The 19,498-nt window shown below is 41.7% G+C and overlaps 1 protein-coding gene across 3 annotated transcripts in view; it reads right to left on the bottom strand.

Annotated features, from left to right (window-relative positions):
* The window catches only part of grik4 (glutamate receptor, ionotropic, kainate 4), a 245,855-nt gene that overhangs the window by 165,738 nt on the left and 60,619 nt on the right, over positions 1-19,498 (bottom strand). The window lies entirely within an intron of this gene.

Below are 19,498 nucleotides of genomic sequence, written 5' to 3' on the forward strand. Positions count from 1 at the left end.
ACAGCCTGAATGAGTCGTGCACATCCTGTCCAGACATTGGACTGTAATGAGAATCTCGGAGGTCCATTTCACACTCTTCATCCCTTTATCACCGAAAAGTTCAGCCATGTCTCTGACGTTCAAACAATGAGTCTGTGCTCTATATGATATTATCCACTTCCCATTGGCACACTGCTTACTGCAACCACTATTTCCTCATTTGTTTCAAGAACAAAGGACATTACTGTGACTGTGGATGCTGCAATCACTTACTGTAAAACTGTAAAAGAATCTGCAATGTTGTATGTGGTTCTTTCTTGGTCAATCCCTCGCCTTGTGAATCTCGTCTTGTTTATGTTATGGGTCGTTCGTTCCCTGCCAGGGACTGCAGAGATGAATTAGACTCAGGCTAACTCTGGTACTGTCATGACCGGCCTTCTGTTTCCCTGTTTTGGTTTCTTTCGTATATGTATCTGTTCATGTCCTTGGTGTTTTATTATGACGTGTCTTTTTGGTCTTTGTGATTTTCTGTTTGACTTCCCTCGTGTTATTTGCCTGCCCCGCCCTGTGCCACGTTCCCTCATGTATTTCTACCCCTATGGCAGGGGCAGGCAAGTTTGTGTCATGGAGGGCCGATTTTCTTCATTACCAAGGGCCGAAACACACAATTGCAACCCAAAGTAAAGTACTTTTTTCTACAAATATAATTTTTGCACATAATATATGACCTAGTGGGGTGTATTGCTGGGAAATGTGAATATATTGACAGTGTTTTCCACATTGTAGATCCTATTCACATACTTGGTCTCTAATTTATGAATAAATGTTTCTCCAAAATTCTCTTGGGGGCCAAAGGTTTTATGCTGGAGGGCCAAATTTGGCCCCCGGGCCTGACGTTGCCTACCCATGCCTTATGGTTTCCCTTGTTCTTTGTCAGTTCATTGTCTTCATGTCCGAGCGCTGTCTGTGAGTTTTTGTTATTTCAGTTGCGCCTGCTTTATTTGGGATTTTTTGTCAACCTCTTGTTTGGATTTTTTCACTTCCCTTCATTAAATCAGTTTTGTTGCAGACCACATTTTGGGCCGTTCTTTCCTTGTTTAACATCATATCATGACAGGTACAATGCATTTATGTTATAATTGTACATGCTCCATAAATAAAACAAAATACAACTAAAATAAAATTCATATTTCTTTGACTGTGAGTTTTCCGCTGTAGAAGCCAGTTAGATCGATGACATGAGTGATTTTGCGATACATTGTGGCTTTGGTGCTGTAGATACCACAGACATTAGTAACATACTCCTTTAGATAAGAGGGCAAAGGCTCTACTATTCGAGCTACTTCCACTGTTGCGTGACACTGCTTGATTTCCTTTATGTGGCCTCAAGTATGCTGATTTAAAGTTTAGCAGTCTGCTAGTTCTGAGTGAATGAACCCTCCGTGTGCGACCATGGCAACAGAGGAAAAGTATTCTACATTTCATCAACGACATCTTACAGGAAGCAATATTCAAAGACAACTCGACATGAGCCAATTAGCTGCATGTTAGTAGTATTTGTTATGAAAGAAATATGACATTCTATCAAAGCACACTGAAATGAATGCAGCACTAAGTGTCGAGTGAGTAGCACGGAAAATAGTGTCTGACCGTATATAGAGTATAGATTTATAACTGCGTTTGACGATCATGACAGGTGCTTTAGGGCAATATCTACAGTAACATACATGCATGTGACTGGGGATTCCAGTTCAAACTTTGAGCTCTACTCCTCCTGCGTGTGAAGAGGAGGCGCAGCCCATAGTAATGCTGCATCCAGAACACATTTTTTAAAAGGCATCCATTCCGCGGTGCAGAGCAGATGACAGAATGGCGCAAACTGCTGTGAGGCCGCCAGCGTTTGTTTAGAGATGCGCGGGAAACATCAGCGTGCAGCATAATCGTACAGTATGCTCTCGAGGCGAATGGGATCATTAACATGGAAAGTACAATCCCTCTTTACAACCTAATCCGGGCCCTTTTTGTCCAAATATGATGATGGGGCACTTATATGCACCCTTCGCTCTCTCATACACACACGCTTTCCCAGCACTAACAGCATATTTATGTAAATGGTGTCATGGGTTTCATTAATGCAGCGCCAACAAATTCTCCTCGAGAGCGGCAATAAATCCAGGGACAGTGGTCTCCTCCAAATGTTGGGAAAAGACGGAAGGAAAAGTGCAGTTTGATGATGCTATGTATATCAAAGCCACACTGTTCAATCTTGGAGAGTGCAAAACAATAGCTACTAAAAGAGAAACAAGATGAAATAACTCTTTGATGATAAGGACGCATTTTACAGCTGCTTTCAACGTAATTATTATCATTTTTATTAGGTTATGATAATGGTGTATACTTAAGAATGGCCAGGGAAAGTAGCCAATTAAGTCTAGGGAACCTTAACTGGCATTTATCAGACCGTGAGCCCTGTATCTAGATTTAAGATTGATAATGCAAAGAAGGATTAGGAGGTTTAATCCTGAAAGGCAGGCTGAAGCGCTTTAATCCGGCCCAGATTTATCAGGGCTCGACTGTTTCAGGAGTGTGCGGAATTCCAAAATGCCACACAACTTCCAGGAACACATTTAATTGGATCTTTTCACTAAGCTGAAGCATCATCTCAACCAGGAAGTTGTGAGTTCCTTCCTCTCGTCACCTTCATGCTGCCGTCAGCCAGTCGCAGGATGCGGCCATAGCCTCTTCACTAATCACCTCTGAAGCTATTTACGCACATTTTCCCCTTCATCCGGGAACACTCTTCCGCTTCGAAACACAGGTCACCATATCCTTTCCATGCGCTTCCTTTCACCACCAACAGTGCCAAGGCTGTGGAGAAAGATATTTTTGCCAAACCAAATTATCACATTCACTGTTCCTTCAAACTGCGGATATTTTGTTTGTGTTGCAGGGTTTTTAGGCAATAAAGCTGACAATTTCAGTAAGCTTTCCTACACACAACAGGGGCCAGATCTAGCAAGCAAAAAGGGTAAGACCTGCAAACAAAACAATATATGGGGGGCAAAGCCGCAAATCTTGCTACTGTGACTTAATGAATACAAACTAAAGCTGAGTGATATGATGACATTGTAATGTGTTCACTCCTAAAACCACCCAAAAATCAGCAATCAGCACAAAATTTGGATCAGAGTGAATGCAAATAATGTGCCGTCTTATTTTTCACATAGCTTTAAACTGCATGACGCTTTGAGGAACTGATGAAAATATCCATCAAGACTAGCTTGTGTAAACAGGGCATCGGCATTAACATATAAAAGTTAACATTATATGTATATCAACCTTGTAGATAATGTGACTTGTTGATTTGGAGACAGACTGGCAGGCTAATAAAAGAGCGTAGCCAGTGTTTCTAATTATTTTTTAGTTGTGACCCCCAGTCACCAGAGGAGACCACGATGCGACTGTGTTGTTTCCACCGAGATGACCTGGAGACTCGCCTTATCTGCCTAAGCTGGTGAGATACGCCCTGACCATTTGGCAACCCTCTGAAATTACCTTGCAATCCCCTGGTTGAGAATATAGAATGTACCACTGGTATAGCTCTTCAAAAAGGACAATTGTTCATTCATTCCATACTCAGTGGTGGTAAGCTATGTTTGTAGCCATCTCTGCCCTTGGGCTAACTGACGCGTCTGCACACAATTGCGCCACCGGCCTTTCCAACTAACAACCTCTTGCACACCGCTTATGTTAGGTTGGATAAGAACTGCTTTGAACAAGAACAAGCTGATGTTTTGTGCCAAAACAGCACATTGAATTATTTGCATCGCTTTTATGGCATTTTCATGTAATGTCTGCATTTATGATGCTCTTCAGAAAGTTGTTGAGTGTCATATGAAGCGCTTCTGTCGAAATGAATACACAACCACGAGACATCTTTACAGCAGGCATATCTAGGAAAATGTTCTGCAGTGAGTGAAAAAGTGAGCTGTCCTTGCAAACTAAGATGTTACATCTCAAGGGTTTTTCAATAATTTACACAAAGATGATATGAGGTTGCTGAAAAATGCATGTTGCACTTCGATCTAAAGAGTGGAGTGTAAAACTAGCTCCGCCAAAACACATACTGGTTCAGTATTGGATATTTGGTCATGGTTTGACAAATAAAAAATCTTGAATACCTGATCCAGTATTTTTTTTCCTGGATCAAAATCAAACTGATGGCATGACAAACAGGCAAACAAAGGTAATTGATTTGATGGATGAGACACCTCACTGAGACAAGTGTGTAAAACAGGTAGAAGGGCATGTGTCAAGCGTTCATAATGTCTGATACATAAACCTCTTTGCTGCAGGTGACAATTTCCTCTGTGTTAAATTAAACCTGTCAAATGTCTGACTAACAGTGTTTTTTCACACTGTTCCATAAGGTTGTGAGAAACAGGCCAACACATTTGGAAAGGGGTTGAGATTGTTTTCATTAGTGCGTCTTAACCCTGAAGCTGTAAGGCCTCATCTACTGCGTATTATTATTGCTCAAGTCCCAGATTAAATCATTTTTCAGCAGGTATTAACACACACAGACACGCGGCAACACATACGCAGACGTGCCGGCTTATTATGGGCTTTCACACCTCGTTGTTGCGAATTCAGTGTCCTTTAGCGCAACAGGAGTTTCGTCAGCCAATGTCCAGTCTCATACACAGCAGGGCAGCCACACAAATATGCACCTTTTCAACCGCTTTATTCAATACTTACATTTCCCTCGCACACTGCTTGACCTCTTCTGAATCCTCTGAAAGTGGATTCTCCCTCGGCCACCCTGTTCACACTTTTTACAGGCGTCACTCATATCGCAGCAAGATATGAGATCCAGTGTTACTTTGCAATGACATGTACAACACCTGCTGGGCAGCGGTTCCCAAGTTTGAATCCCCAGCAGGGTGGTCTTTCAGTGTGGAGCTTGTATGTACTACCTATGTCTGTGCTGTTTCGCTCTCAGTAAAAACTCTACAATACTGTCCCACTGGGGCCAGGACCCCCCTGTGAAAGAGATTCAGAAATCTCAGCGGGACTTTCCTGGTCAAATATGGTCGACCAAAAAAACAAACAGTATAACAATCTGCCCTGTCTAAAGTTACTACCCACCACACTGGAAAAGCATCAAATGGAAACGAGGAGGTGTCCTTTTCATAATCAGATGTGGTCTTTCTGGATTCTAGGCCCAAACTGCTTTTGTTATTTTACTACACATCAAGGAATTAAAACATTCAAGCTGCTGTCACTGCCACTTTCAATCACGCAAAGCTAATCCTTGTTTTAACATTTACAAATGTAAATTTGTGACAAAATAGCACCGTGAATTATTTGCATTGCTTTTACAGGCATCTTCATGTAATGTCTGCATTCATTATCTGAAACAGTGCATTAGCGCTTCTGTACAAGTTAATGCAGAACAAGTTTCCACAGCGACTTTTAGAGATACATTGATCCTGCCTTTTTTTTTTTTTTAACCTCCAATGCCAAAAAATTGGGTTGGAGTACCAATAACTGATAACCAACCATGACACTTCTTCAAAAGTAGGCTTGTAAATTATCATTATCGAGGAAACAGTTTTGCAGTGAGTGAAAAAGTGAGCTGTCCTTGCAAATGAGGTGCTATATCTCAAGGGGTTTTCCAATAAACAGAGACGATATGAGGTATATGAAGACGAAGGCAGTTTGCACGCCGATCTAAAGTGTTTTGTGTTAAACTAACTCAAAACAGATGATGGTTCAGCAAGTCTTGACATTAAGCATTTTGAGGTAGTTGCCCACCGGGCGAGTGGCAGGTATTTTTTACTTGCCCGACAACAAAATCTACTTGTCCGGTAAAAAAGTGTTAATTTTGAATTACAATTAAATCAACTTGCTATAATGTTCATATATATGTATTTTTTCATATTGAATGTCTATGTTATTCACATGAGGATTGTTTTTAGCATTGTTCCATTTATAATTTTGTTTATTCAATCACATTTTTATTAATCTTCCTTGATAATTGTTTGTCACTTTATCTGCAAATCTGCAGTGTCTCAGCCACTTGTTGTTTATTCTCTTAAATGTTTTAGTGCCAAGCAAAATCGTATTAATTATACTCATCCACTGACAAGAAACAAACACAAACAAAAGTTGCCAATTTTCTGATATCATTTCTGTCCCCAGTGCACTGTGCATTTTTATATTTTCTCTTTTATATTTTATTCATTTTGTGCTGCACACTTCTGAATGTATATTTGAATTAACCATAACAGTGGCTATATAACAGATTTAGGCTAAAACAGACAGGCCTAAATCAATACAGTAGCTGCTCCTGCGGCTGAGGGCGGGTCTAACTCCAACACTTTACGTTAGCTCTCTGCTACAAACAAACAAGCCATTTTCTGACTGTGAGGAAATCAGCGCGAACTCAGGAAGGTGCCGACCAGTCTCCGCCTCGTGCACACGGCGCTCCCTGACCAGCGCTCGTTGGTGTAGATGAGATGCTGCAGCACTCAAGAGTGGTGCAGCTGCAAAAGGCGAATATAATAGTGAAAAATATAGACTTCTGCGGGGGATAAACTATCGGCAAGCGTATTGGTGGAAAATAATAGCAGATTAATAAATGACGGCACGTGGCTTCTGTATTTTTCCCTTGCCCGATCAGAACACTCAGGAGAACAGGGCACTTGCCCCGGGCAATCAGACAATCGTTAATGTCGAGCCCTGTTCAGTATCAGATATTTGGAATCAATACCTGATCTAGTATTTTTTTGCTGGATAGAAATCTATGTATGATATGTTATAGAAATCTGAACCATTAACTGTTTATTCCTCTCATCAAGTCACATATGGTTTATGGACATTTGACCATTACATACAGTGACCTATATTCAGTGAGCATTACTGAGTCATCTAATCTATAGAGATGCCCTTGTCCATGGCTCCTTATGTATCCGCAGTATCTGTGCATTTCATCTTTGCATCTCAAAAAGTAAAGCCTTGGACATGACTGAAACAGCTGAAAGTAGCAGATAATCAAGATGTTAAAGGAATAGGCCACCGTTTTTCCATACTTAGATATGCTCTTACCTCACTTTAGACGTGTTAATATATCCCCGTCTGGTCTGGTCTTTTTGGAACAAGTGGAAGAGCTTGGTAGCTTCTATCGTGAGCTTTTTTGGAGCTATGTGACATGTGGGAGAGGCTGCGTATGTGCTCCGTTTGCGTGACAGAGCGCACGGACAAAGACCAGACGGGGATATATTAACTCGACTAAAGTGAGGTAAGAGCATATCTCAGTATGTAAAAACGGTGGCCTATTCCTTTAAGGTTCTTTTGGGGGTCTCGTGAGGACAGACCAGAATAGATCATAAAATGAAGATCGCTTGAGATAGAAACTGTTGCTACACCGAAAAGGAACAGCCGAACAATCCTAAAATGTAACAAATATGAATACAAACGTTTATAGAATAAAATATGTTCAGGATTCTAACATAAGAGGTGAATATTTATACCATACAGTACACGTGTATTCAATAAGGACAAAACTGTTTTCCTTTCAAAGCCAATGCCATTTTGACCTTTGTAAATAATCAAATGTATAAACTGTGGAGTGGTTTGCAGACAGCACTAAAAACAACACACACTGAGATGACACGGGACAGTTTTACTGCTGCCCAAATAGACAGTGAGAAAAACGGCTGAATGATGTGAATCACATGATTTGACATGTTTTATGACCACCTGTCACCCTAATGCTCGTCAGCATGTGGAGATGACCACAGGATCGGTCACTGCGGATACAAGCTGTAAGTCATATTTTCCCCTTGTACCACCATACGCATGATCACAATTAAAGCATCACATTAACGGACTGTACATGTCATTGCTGAACATATCTCATGTTCTGGCCCTGCACAAATAGACACACTCCACAGAATATTCAAGTCATGTGCACAGTCTGTATAAATTAATCCCCCTGAGACAAAGACCCATACAAGGAGCATAATAATTCCCCCAGAGCCATTGTTCCCTGTCAATGCTCCATTCTTCTTAACCCTGTGACACAGTTGTCAGGCAGTGACATTTAGAATACAGCCACTAAAAAAGCTGAAATTAAGCATGAAAAGGTCCGTATGTGTTAAAAGATGCTGTCTGCTCACGTAGATAAATGGTTGCTTTCCAAACAATCTGTAACGGCAGTGCTCAGATTCTCCAGAGGTATAGTCTGAGATCGAGAAGGTTAACACTGAGGTTTCATATTTTCATTATTACATTGCTAATTCTTTTACTTTTGTCACAAGAATATCCTCGTGTTTGAAGCTTGGCTGTTGACAGGATAGTTGACTTTTCCAGCTGCTAAATGGGTTGTCGGTAAACACAAGCCTTTGTAGTAGGGAGTGGATAAGAGCGGAGTAGCTATAGAAACAATCAATAGTAACCAGGGTAGCAGCTGCATGTGCCCCTTTGTGCTTCTGAACATGAATGTGCGTGCATGTTGAGTCAGAAGAGTGGAAGCAGTACTGTGGCCCTCTGCCCTGTCTTTGATCTGTCCCTTCCTCAGAGATCTCAGACAAACAGGCCTTAGCCTTGGAGCTAATGCGGGCCAGCTTAGCCAGGCATAGCTCTGTGTGGGAGCCACCTACACACAGCAGCTCTCGCTCTTCAGTTCTTCAGCCGCGCTGCAAATCTCCACAGCCTCCAATAAAAATAAAAAAACCCTCAAATGTGGGACTATCCAGCCTTGCCTTGCATTCTTACAGACATAACTTTACAACTGAGTTTGGGGACAGGAAACTGAAGTATTCACGACAGTCTTCAATGTGTAGTTATTACACGGTTGAACATTCAACAATCATCGACTGAAAATTAACCGAGATTCATAAAACTCTATCAGTCAATGAGCAAAAATGCTACAAAGAGAAACATTCAACAGAACGTTGCGGGTATGCATTTTATATTTTCATATATCTTTAAACACATTTATGGCCATGGCATTATATTGCCCAGTGCTAAATAATGACTTTAAAGTATAAGTGTTTATTATACAGTTAATTCAAGCATAAATTACTTTACAGCGCCAGTGAAAGCTGCAGCGATGCCCTCACTTTTTAACACTGTTGTGAGTGAAAAAGAAGTCGTTACTTTGGGCCAATTGGCTGAGGCCCATGAGCTCAAATGTGATCTAATCCGCTTGATTAAATGCTTGACCGATGCATTCACTATCATGTTACCTTTAATTTGTATTAGATTTTGATCAGATCTGACTAACTGTTGCTTCATGGCCCCACACAAACAACACATGGTGATTTTTACAGACAGTGTTTTCTTTGTTGTCACTAATTTTCCTTGTTTCCACCTCACTCTTATATCATAGCGCGTCCAGATGTCATGCCTCCACAGGGGCAGAGTCCACAGAGATTGCATTAATTGCTTGTGGTTGTTAACCTGCATGCTGCTCTTTAATCTCCTTGTCCCCTGTCTCCGCTAAAAGGAAGCCAAGTGTAAACAGCCTGTACCTCCACCATTACGCAGCAGTACTGTAGATAGTGCTGGCCTGTGCAGGTCCCTCCATCAGTGAACCTGTTTGTTCACTATGTGATTTCACTTCTTAAACTCTCCCGGGGAAAACTCTTTGTCTAGCACAGCTGTCCTATGGAGTCTATACTGCACACTACACTCTGCTGAAAGAGTGCATAGCTGGTCTCTTTTCTAAAAGAACACTCTCACAAAGCTGCTGTCTTCAATATTGTCTGAAAATTGTAAATGACGCAAAGCTGACAAATCAATCAATTTAATTAATGCGGTAATCATTGTAGTTTTTGTTTATTTAGTCATTTCCTGGCCAATCTGGCAAAGTAATGATAGTCATTAAAAAAATGTACTTTTGGCAGCATGGGATGAATAGTTGTTTGTTAAGCAGCATCTTCATTAATTTTGTCAGCTGTAGGAAGTGTATAACTCTAACGTTCCCTTCTAGATTTCCAAATCCAATGCCAAATGTGCCCAATAGCTTGTCCTCACACGGAATATACTACTATGAATGAACAGCACGACTGTGTAACAAAACAAGCTAATTGAATTTCAACACAACTAGACTAATAATTCAATATCAATAGTCAAAATGTAGAATTAATTACATTTGGGTTTTTTCATTACTTGCAATAATCATCGGAAAAAGGTGGTTTCCCCACTCCCGGATGGTGTCCTCGCCTCAAGTGGAGGAGTTCAAGTATCCCGGGGTTCACAAGTGAGGGACAAATGGAGCGTGAGATGGACAGATCGGTGCGGTGTCGGCAGTGATGCGGTCGCTGTATCAGACTGTTGTGGCAAAGAGGGAGCCGAGTCAGGGGCAAAGCTCTGATTTTACCAGTCGATCTACATTCCAACCCTCACCGATGGTTATGAGACCTGAGTAATGACCAAAAGGACAAGATTACAGATACAGGCGGCTGAAATGAGTTTCCTTTGCAGGGTGGTTGGGCACACCCTTAGAGATTTTCTGGCCTGCCAGACTACATGCTTTTTCAAAGATATGTAGTCTGGGACTGTGCATGATCTCAGCGATTTCCAGGTGGGCATGATTGATAGACATGATCAACCGAAACGCAGGATATGACGCAGGAACAAGCATCAGTAAGCCTTTTCAAAAATGTCCTTTTTCACAAGGCTTCCAATGCTGTTTCTCGCTTGTTTTTTAGGGACAGACAAAAGAGCAGAAGAAAACAGTGTATCAGTCCCCGTGCCGCCATCTTTAATGTTTTGGATGAGTGCAGTGAAAATTTCCATCTCTTGGTGCGATGAACCCTCGCCTCTCGGTCTGTGAGTGCTAAAATCGGAAAAGGCCCAGAAAAGAAAGGAGGAGCATCTGGCTGGCCAGGCAACCTTAGAGATTCTGTAGGTTGAGGAGCTCAGTCGCCGGGGAGGAGCATGGAGTAGAGATGGATGCTTGGTGAACCTTCGCAAGATTTTTATAACCAACGCGAGTCCCATAATGAAAACACCTGATGGAGCGGCCAGGACAGAGCGGTGGTGAGTCCATCAAAACGCGTGTTAGCTTGTGTGTTACTATTATAAATAATTCATAATATAATTATAAATCATTCTTATTATATTATTTATGAAGCTGTGTTGCAGATGTCAACTCCTTATAACTGCAAAGCAACTTCACTTATTGCTCTGATATTTACATTTATTTTGCTGCTAATAATGCATTATTAGCTCGGAGAGAGGGGGCGGAGTTAACTGAATCAAAGCGTCGTGTCTTCCAGGTTTGCAAAATGCCTCCATATTTCTCACAAAAATAGTACTCCATAGTGGTAGAGGTACCATATGTCATATAAATACCTATAGTTCACTTTGGGATGGCTAAAATAGCATGATACAGATCCTTTAATAAATCCTTTCCATTGTCCCTCTGCGGGTAATACAAGTGTTAATGGGCTGATTGGGGGTCTTTCATCTCCCCCGGTGTCTCTGGCCAGAAAACCACATTTGCAACTTTCCCTGCACCGGGTCAATACATACGGAAACTCATTGCTGCCAATGTGAGTGAAACATTTTTGACTGCGCTTTCTCGTTCGAACGTAATACCATCTCGTTCGAACGTAATACCATCTCGTTCGAACGTAATACCATCTCGTTCTAACGAGTTGCCAATGTCGTTCTAACGTAATACCATCTCGTTCTAACGAGTTGCCAATGTCGTTCTAACGTAATACCATCTCGTTCTAACGAGTTGCCAATGTCGTTCGAACGAGTTGCCAATGTCGTTCGAACGAGTTGCCAAAAGCCCAACGCGCACCAGAGAGCAGCGGCACATCATCTGACGCGCGTCCATTTCGGCACAGGCGGCGCGTCAGGGCACTTCAGTTCAGAGGCTTTTCCTCAAACCATGTGGTGCTTTAAACGCGTAGTTCATACATTTATCATTAATAAAATAAGACACGTATGTCCGTGTTGCGAGAGAGAGAGAGAAAGAGAAAACGTGTCTCTCTTTTGCAGGTTAATGGGGGCTGGTGAGTTTAACATGCTCCACCTGAGCCCTGATGATGGTTCTGTCTCCGCTGCTTCTATCATCCCCTTAAACAGTGTACGGCGGTCTCCCTGTTTGTCACAGCCGAGACCCGTCTGTGCCTCTGCAGCAGGTCAAAAACGTAGGCCTAGGTGTTTACCCCGCGGCACCGCGTCTGAGGAAAAGCCTCTGAACTGAAGTGCCCTGACGCGCCGCCTGTGCCGAAATGGACGCGCGTCAGATGATGTGCCGCTGCTCTCTGGTGCGCGTTGGGCTTTTGGCAACTCGTTCGAACGACATTGGCAACTCGTTCGAACGACATTGGCAACTCGTTAGAACGACATTGGCAACTCGTTAGAACGAGATGGCATTACGTTAGAACGAGTTGGTATTACGTTCGAACGAGAAAGCGCAGTCAAAAAAGTTTCACTCACTTTGGCAGCAATGAGTTTCCGTAAATACACACTAATGGAATCATGAAGAACAGGCTAACGGGCAAAGCTAACTGTGGGCTCAATATATGATTGACTCATTACATGCAAAGTGAGATATGTATAGCCTTTATTTATTATAATTTTGATAATTATGGCTCAGCTTGCAAAAACTCTGATAAAATTTAAAAAATGTCATAAAATTAGAATGGACTGGAAGCCATAATCATCAAAATTACAACAGAGAAAGACTTGACATATGCCTCTTTGCATGCAATGAGTCGATATCATAAATCAGTTTCACATTTTAAGTTGAATTACAGAAATAAATGAACTTCTGAACGATTTTCCGAATTTCACCTGTATGTCTCTGAGCTGGCCTGATTTTGCCTTGGGATCCCCCCAGAACAGCTGGAGGAGGTGTGCGTGAATAGGGAAGTCTGGACATCTGTGCTCAGACTGCTGCCTCCACTGCGACCCGGCCACGGATAAAGCGGAAGAAAATAAATGGATGGATGAATAATCAAATTCAAAGTCTACTTTATTCCTAGTCCATTTCACCACATGCAGCAGATACATATAGGGAACCTAAATGATGTAATCCTTCAGTGCAAACACTAAAGAGCAGAATCTAAAGTCTAAAAATGTACACAATGTACACACACTCACATAGTACACACACAGTACAGACTCCTTGAGGGGCTGGATTGGACCACAGCTTGTCAATGCACAAAGGGCAAAGGGAGGGAGTGCAGGGAAGGGTGAGAGTTCAGCTACCCAGTGGATCAAGCTGTTGTTCAGTTGCCGAGACCTGGCCCGGAGACTCCGTGGGCTTTTCCCTGAAGGCAACGCGCTGATGAGATAGTGTGATGGGTAAGAGGGGTAGCGTAAACGCCTTAAATGGAGGGGGGGTAGAGGCTTCCATCATTTTCTGCTGTGTGCTTTCATGTGTGTACTGAATATACTAGTTTATTTTTTTCAAATTCAGCTACTGGAAAAAGAAAGTGACAAAGTTTGCGTACTGTCCTTGCAGCCAATTAAGAGCACATTTATGTTAGTATATGGCCAAGATTGGCTATGATAATGAGGTTTCAGAGTCCAAGTCGAGTGGAAATAGCAACTAAAGTTTTAGGTCAATGAAGTGTGTGAGAGAGGAGCCCCACAGCTGAGTCTGAAAGTGAGAAATACAGCTTGTGCCACTGCCTTCTCCAGACTAGGAAAATGATCAATTTAGGATGAGGATTGCACAGAGGGAGAAGCTGCACATATTCTGGGCTCAGTTACAGATTGAGTCAATATGAAAATCAGTGAGCTGCTGGAAACAGGCAATATCTCATAAATAGTTTTTCATCAAACTGGGGGAAAATGGCATCAATTTCAGGCTGTCCGTGGCATTCATTTTAGTGGGACATTATGCTTATAGAACTTTAATCAGGGATGATGTTGGTGATAGCAAATGCCTGACCACTTTTTTTTTTGTGAACAATGAAGTCTGTCAGCAGGGATTCAGAGCATGCCCATCAATCAGCAGCATGGCACTGTTTGAATACCAAGAAGAGCCTCAACTCCAACATTAGGTTCCAACAGAGTACTGAATATCTCACTGGATATCAGCACACAACACAGAGGTGAGAGAAGCTTGAACCTTATTAATCATTCCATCTGCTCACCTTCAGCATCTGGTTTTTATCAGCATCTGCTTTTTTTCCTCTTTGACTCCATGAGGGCAACAGCCTATAGAGGTTTGCATAGTTTCCATTCTAAACACGTCTACTAACATTTGGATTTGTGTGGGAAAATATAACGCCTTTCTCTTCACTCATTTGGCTTCTTTTTTATTCCTTAAAATCCAAACTTCAGACCCAGAAATGAGCTAATTAAAAGCGCTGATTTTGAGATTGATCATAGATTTAATCATGGTTCAAATTTGTTTAATTGCCCAATAAGGAGTTCTATCTGGGTCAATAATGCACAAGAAAAGTATATTGTCTGTGGCGAAATTGATGGTCTCCTGCACTGACATGGACCCAAGTGGAAAAACAAATGTGATAAACAATTGTTTCCTCCCCACTCATTTCTAAAGATCTTTAAATACTATTTATTGATTCACATAAGTAGCACATAGCTAGTTCCTTTGCTTCGATTTATTTCAATCCATATAAACCTTCAATAGACTACCAGCATGTGTGCAATTTTCTCTCCACTGGGAATTTGGGAGCATTGGATTGAATCGCTAGCAAGTAAAACATAAACTGTACATTTTGCCACAGGAGCAAATGCAATATTGTCTGTTTCCAGTGTAATTTTGGGTGTAAAACTCCATGGCTGGCGTGGTTTGATAAATGGGAGCAATAATGTTGTGTAACAATCAGAGGAATGTTGTTTTTACACATTGCGAGCTAAAAATATTTGTAGGTTGCTGAAATATCAAGGGATAAATCATATCTTACCGACATGAAAGCAAGCTAAAGGTTAGCTTAGCCCCTTTCTGCATAGATGCATCATGGAGCTACTGCTCTCCAAACCGAGGCCACAGGGGAGACAGTGAGCTCGGATCTAAGGGAATGGGATGTGTGGGATACAGCGCCAATGCACACTGTTCAGAAGAGTCCAGCTGAAGTCCTGCTCTAAACACCGTGTAACCGCAGTCTGTGGGAGTGATGAAGACTCGGCAGAGAGGAGCCTTCACTCGTCTGTTACCAGAGAAATGCCTTGAAGTAATGAACTGATTAAGCATTCTGTTCAAAACTAGCCTTGAAATGCCATTTAACACTGTGTTTTATAACGTTTTCAAAATATTGTTAAGAAAACACTGATGATTGCAGTAATTAGTCCATTGAGTCCATTAAAGCTGAAGACGGCATGTATCTGGAGCATCGTTTTACCAACATGCTGAAAAGAATCATTTGTGTTCAATTTGACTGTAAAAAGCACAAATTTTCTTTGCATGATTTACAATGTTTACCAGAGAACTATAGCAGTGGTTCTCAGCCATCAGGACCCACCAAAATCCTAGGACATCAAGCTGTAACCTAAAGAAATAATTTAATTTCTTAAGGTTAAACTTAAAGGGACTATACAGAGTTTAAAAATGTTAAAATTGAGTATTTTCCTGCCCCGACATGTTCCAATGTGTAGAATGAGCCCAGACCTATTCACCACAACTGCCAGTAAAATCCTGCACTGTCACACATAAAGGTGTTAATTCGGGTCCGAAGTGCCGTCATACACGAGCTGAGGTTCTTTATTTGTCAAAATTCGTCCGCTGCATTTGACCCATCCTTCGACACCGATGGGGCAGCCCGGGCATGGTTTGAGACAAACATTTCTTACCATCTTAATATCCACTTCACTATGAAAACCACTGCACTATAGCAACTTATGACCATTACAGAAAGAGCTTTAGACTTTTATTTTTAATTTCTGTGTAGAGCCACTGTGAATCCCTCTGTAAACATATTTATTTTGACAGTTAAGCCAACAATTTATGAGATTGCTATTTTAGAGAACTTGCAGCAAAGAAAACATATCAGCATCAACAACATAATTTTCTGTGATTTGCATTAAAATAGCTCTTTGAGGTTCCAATATTTTCACTATGTGATTTAATTGTTGATCTTTGAGAGTGTGGCAGCTCCAGATTTCCAATTAAATCCATCTTAAAGGTCACCAAAGGTGTGCTCTGTAATTGTGCTAACTATAGACAGATCCTGTCTTTGTCTTGGTCTTTAAAGGGAACAGAGTAGTGAATATGGAAATCAAAACTTGAGGCCTTCAGTGGGTCAAAATGCTGTTGGACCAACAACACTAAAGCTTTACTGTTGGGAGAGGCAGTCTGCCAGGTAGGCAGGCCGGCTCATTAAAAGTGTGCGCCTGTTATGATGCACACCAGCGCTTTGTTTCAGTGGGCTCCAGAAATGGGCTCTTTGCTACTGCGCCAAAAGGAAACTTCATTCTTTGACATATGCATTAAAATGCAGTGGTGCGCCACAGCTAATAAAAGGAGACAGAGGACAACAGCATGACCAGCTAACGGCATCATAAAGTTAGTGAGGGGAGCATAAATAATGGAACACTCATTTTCTTCAAGCGCCACAGTCTGGCTGCTTGTGCTTTCTGCGCGCTACAGCCTTCTGTCGGGCAGCATGGAAATCAGCTCAGGTTATTGGTGTAGGCTTGGATAAAATATATGAATGCTGTGTCACTCACTATAAATGAGGTGCATTGGACCTGTAAAATAGTTCTGTCAGGAGAAAGTTCTGGCAAGTACCAAAAAGTAAAGAAATATGAGTATTTTGCCTCCAACATGTACATTTAAGAGCCAGAGACGGCATTAGGTCGACACATTTGCCATGTTTTACAAGTAATAAAAGACCAGGCAGACTGAAATGAGTCTCTAAACATGGCCAAACATGTGTGAAGTCATTTTCTTTCTCTCACGAGACATTAGTCAAATCACTGTTCCAGTAAATGCACTTGCGAGGGCACAGACAACAACTGTGAACAGTCATCATTAGTAAAGACACCAATCTGAGCCTTGCATTAAAATAACATGTTCTTTTAATGACTTACTTCTGTATATGGGCCCAGGGCAAAAGACATGTAGACTTAATGCAAATTCCACCTTAAACGTAGCCTGGGCTTAACCATCCATAAACTCCGGTCAATTATCACTTCCCTACATGTTACGGGGAAGCCGGTGTTGTAGGTGACGTCAAGCATATGCGCCGGATTTACTAGTTGTAGTTTGGCAAATGCGGTGGATACAAAAGTAAAGGAAGCACTTCAGTCCATTCTGGCTCGGCTCCCAAATATTCAGAAATTTAAATTGAAGCTATGATGCCTTGCTTCACTCCCTCGGGCGCATTGCATGCGTCATGACCAAACGGGAGATCCAATCGTTTCAAACTTTAAAAGGAGTTCACCCCTCCCACCTGAAAACGGAGCTCAACTGTGAAGATCCAGACCTTCTGTACTAAATGAGTACGAGGGTGTGTTAAGACCAGGCTACCTTAAAACCCAAAACGCAGCACCAAAATCAATGGGTCTCGGGGCCCTAAGACATTCTACTCATTTGTCTGTGAGAAAAGTACATTTTGCTTTTAGATGTTAAGAGAAAGCAGGAGCCGTGCATTAGACGGTTAAAATGCACGACGCGGAGTGCATTATAACCATTTAATGCACGGCTCCGAGTTGTTAAATCCGCTTATAAAAAGGTCCCACAAACTTAACATTTTATTTAAAAAAAATTCATTTACTAAACTGGCTAAATATGGCAAACTACCGGGACTATTTTATGTGTTTTTTTTAGCTGGTCTTACACTGTCTGAATGCTCATCTCAGAGCGAGCCATTCTCTGCTGCTGTGAGGATCTCCGTCAGGCTCAACAAAACAACATAAGCACACGATGCTTCGTCAGAATCACAACACAACAGGACTAACACCGCACTTTTCCGTGGAAGTAAACACTGCTAGTATGCAGCACTCCTGGGCAGCAGTTATTTCACTTTTACGCTGTTTACCCTGAATCTAGCTAGCTTCCTGAAGCTTAATTGTTTATCAAAGCAGCTGTGGTGGAGTCCGTTTAGACGTTGATCCCACAAACTGAAACTTTTATGTTTGACTTTACTTATCCAGCCAAATAAGTGCAGGGATCATTTAATGTAGATCTGGAAATAATGAATAGTGCCATAACCGTTTTCAATAGAAATGGAAAGCTCATATTTTAGTAGTCTGCAGCCTGTACTATCTCTCCCCTCACTATTCTCCCTTCGCACGCTCTTTTTTTTTTGCTCCTGACACACGTACGCAGCCGCGGCTCCGGCTCTCTCAGCCCTGGGGGAAGTAATGGTGAAGTTTCTACGATGATACCGTTACCTTATGAACCTTCATGGCCCCTTCGCTCCTCCGGCAGGGGTCTCCTAATTATTCATAAAGTCAACAAAAAGACCCACGATGAGGCGTCTTTCCAATATTACCACCCTCGCCTCTGGAACGACCTGAGGAGGAGCTCAGGGCTGCAGAGAACGTTCATGTTTTTAAGAGCAGGCTCAAGACCCACCATTTTAGTTTTGCTTTTAACTGACATCTATTTATTTAGTCCTAATATACAATATATATGGGAGGGTGTGCAGGCGTAGTGATGTCAGTGTTACTTTTGTTTTTTCGGCAATACATATCTAAGCTTAAACCAGTCTCTTTTATGCGATTCAAATAGGATTACAGACAGGAAGTACATCATCTGTGTATTATGTTATTCTTGGGAAACAGTATTTCAAGGAGATAAAACGTCAAAATGCTCTTTCACAACATCTCCCTCTAATCGTGACCAAGCAGAGCAGCAGGGTGTCAACATAGAATTCCTGCAGTGCCTTTAGAGTTGGACTAGTTTACGATTAACTTACACCATCGCAGATATGGAACACCTCTGCTTAGTCTGAAGAACTGCTACAACTTTTTGGAGACACGTACTGCGTATAAATAGCAGCGGGGGTTGGAGAACACTGTGTATGTGTGTGTTTATGTGGGTGATATAAAAAGAAAATATGGCAAAGGGAGTCAGCGAGAGCGCGGAGAGGGGACACAAAGGGTAATGTATCAGAAAGATCTCTCTCCCCTTTCTTCAGCGGAGAAACTTCGGAGCTCAAGGACGCCGTGTTTTGTGTTGTTTGGCAAAGAACGGAGTGAATAGAAGAGATGACACGAATCAGGCAGAAAATATTCACATCACCAGAAAAAAAGAAGCTGCAAAACAGGTTCTCAGACTAATCTCGGTAGTCAGGGCTGAGCAAATTGGCACTACAAATTTGAAAGGTGAAGAAAAGGATTCAGACATATCTTTGTGGAAGTAGTAAATATATACATTTAAGAAAACAGGAGGCATTTAACAGAATTGAGACATGGTTGTTGTTGGTGTTCTTGTTTGTAAAGGTAAAACTAATAAAGGTGAGTAAAACACCAGCCTCAGTCTCATCTCAAAGGACCCCCTTCAGACTGCAACAAAATAGAAATTCAGCCAAATAATAAAAATGGGGAAACTGGAGTAACTAAAGGA

This window comes from Gobius niger (genome assembly GCF_951799975.1).
Source record: "Gobius niger genome assembly, chromosome: 1".
In the NCBI taxonomy this organism is placed as follows: Eukaryota; Metazoa; Chordata; class Actinopteri; order Gobiiformes; family Gobiidae; genus Gobius; species Gobius niger.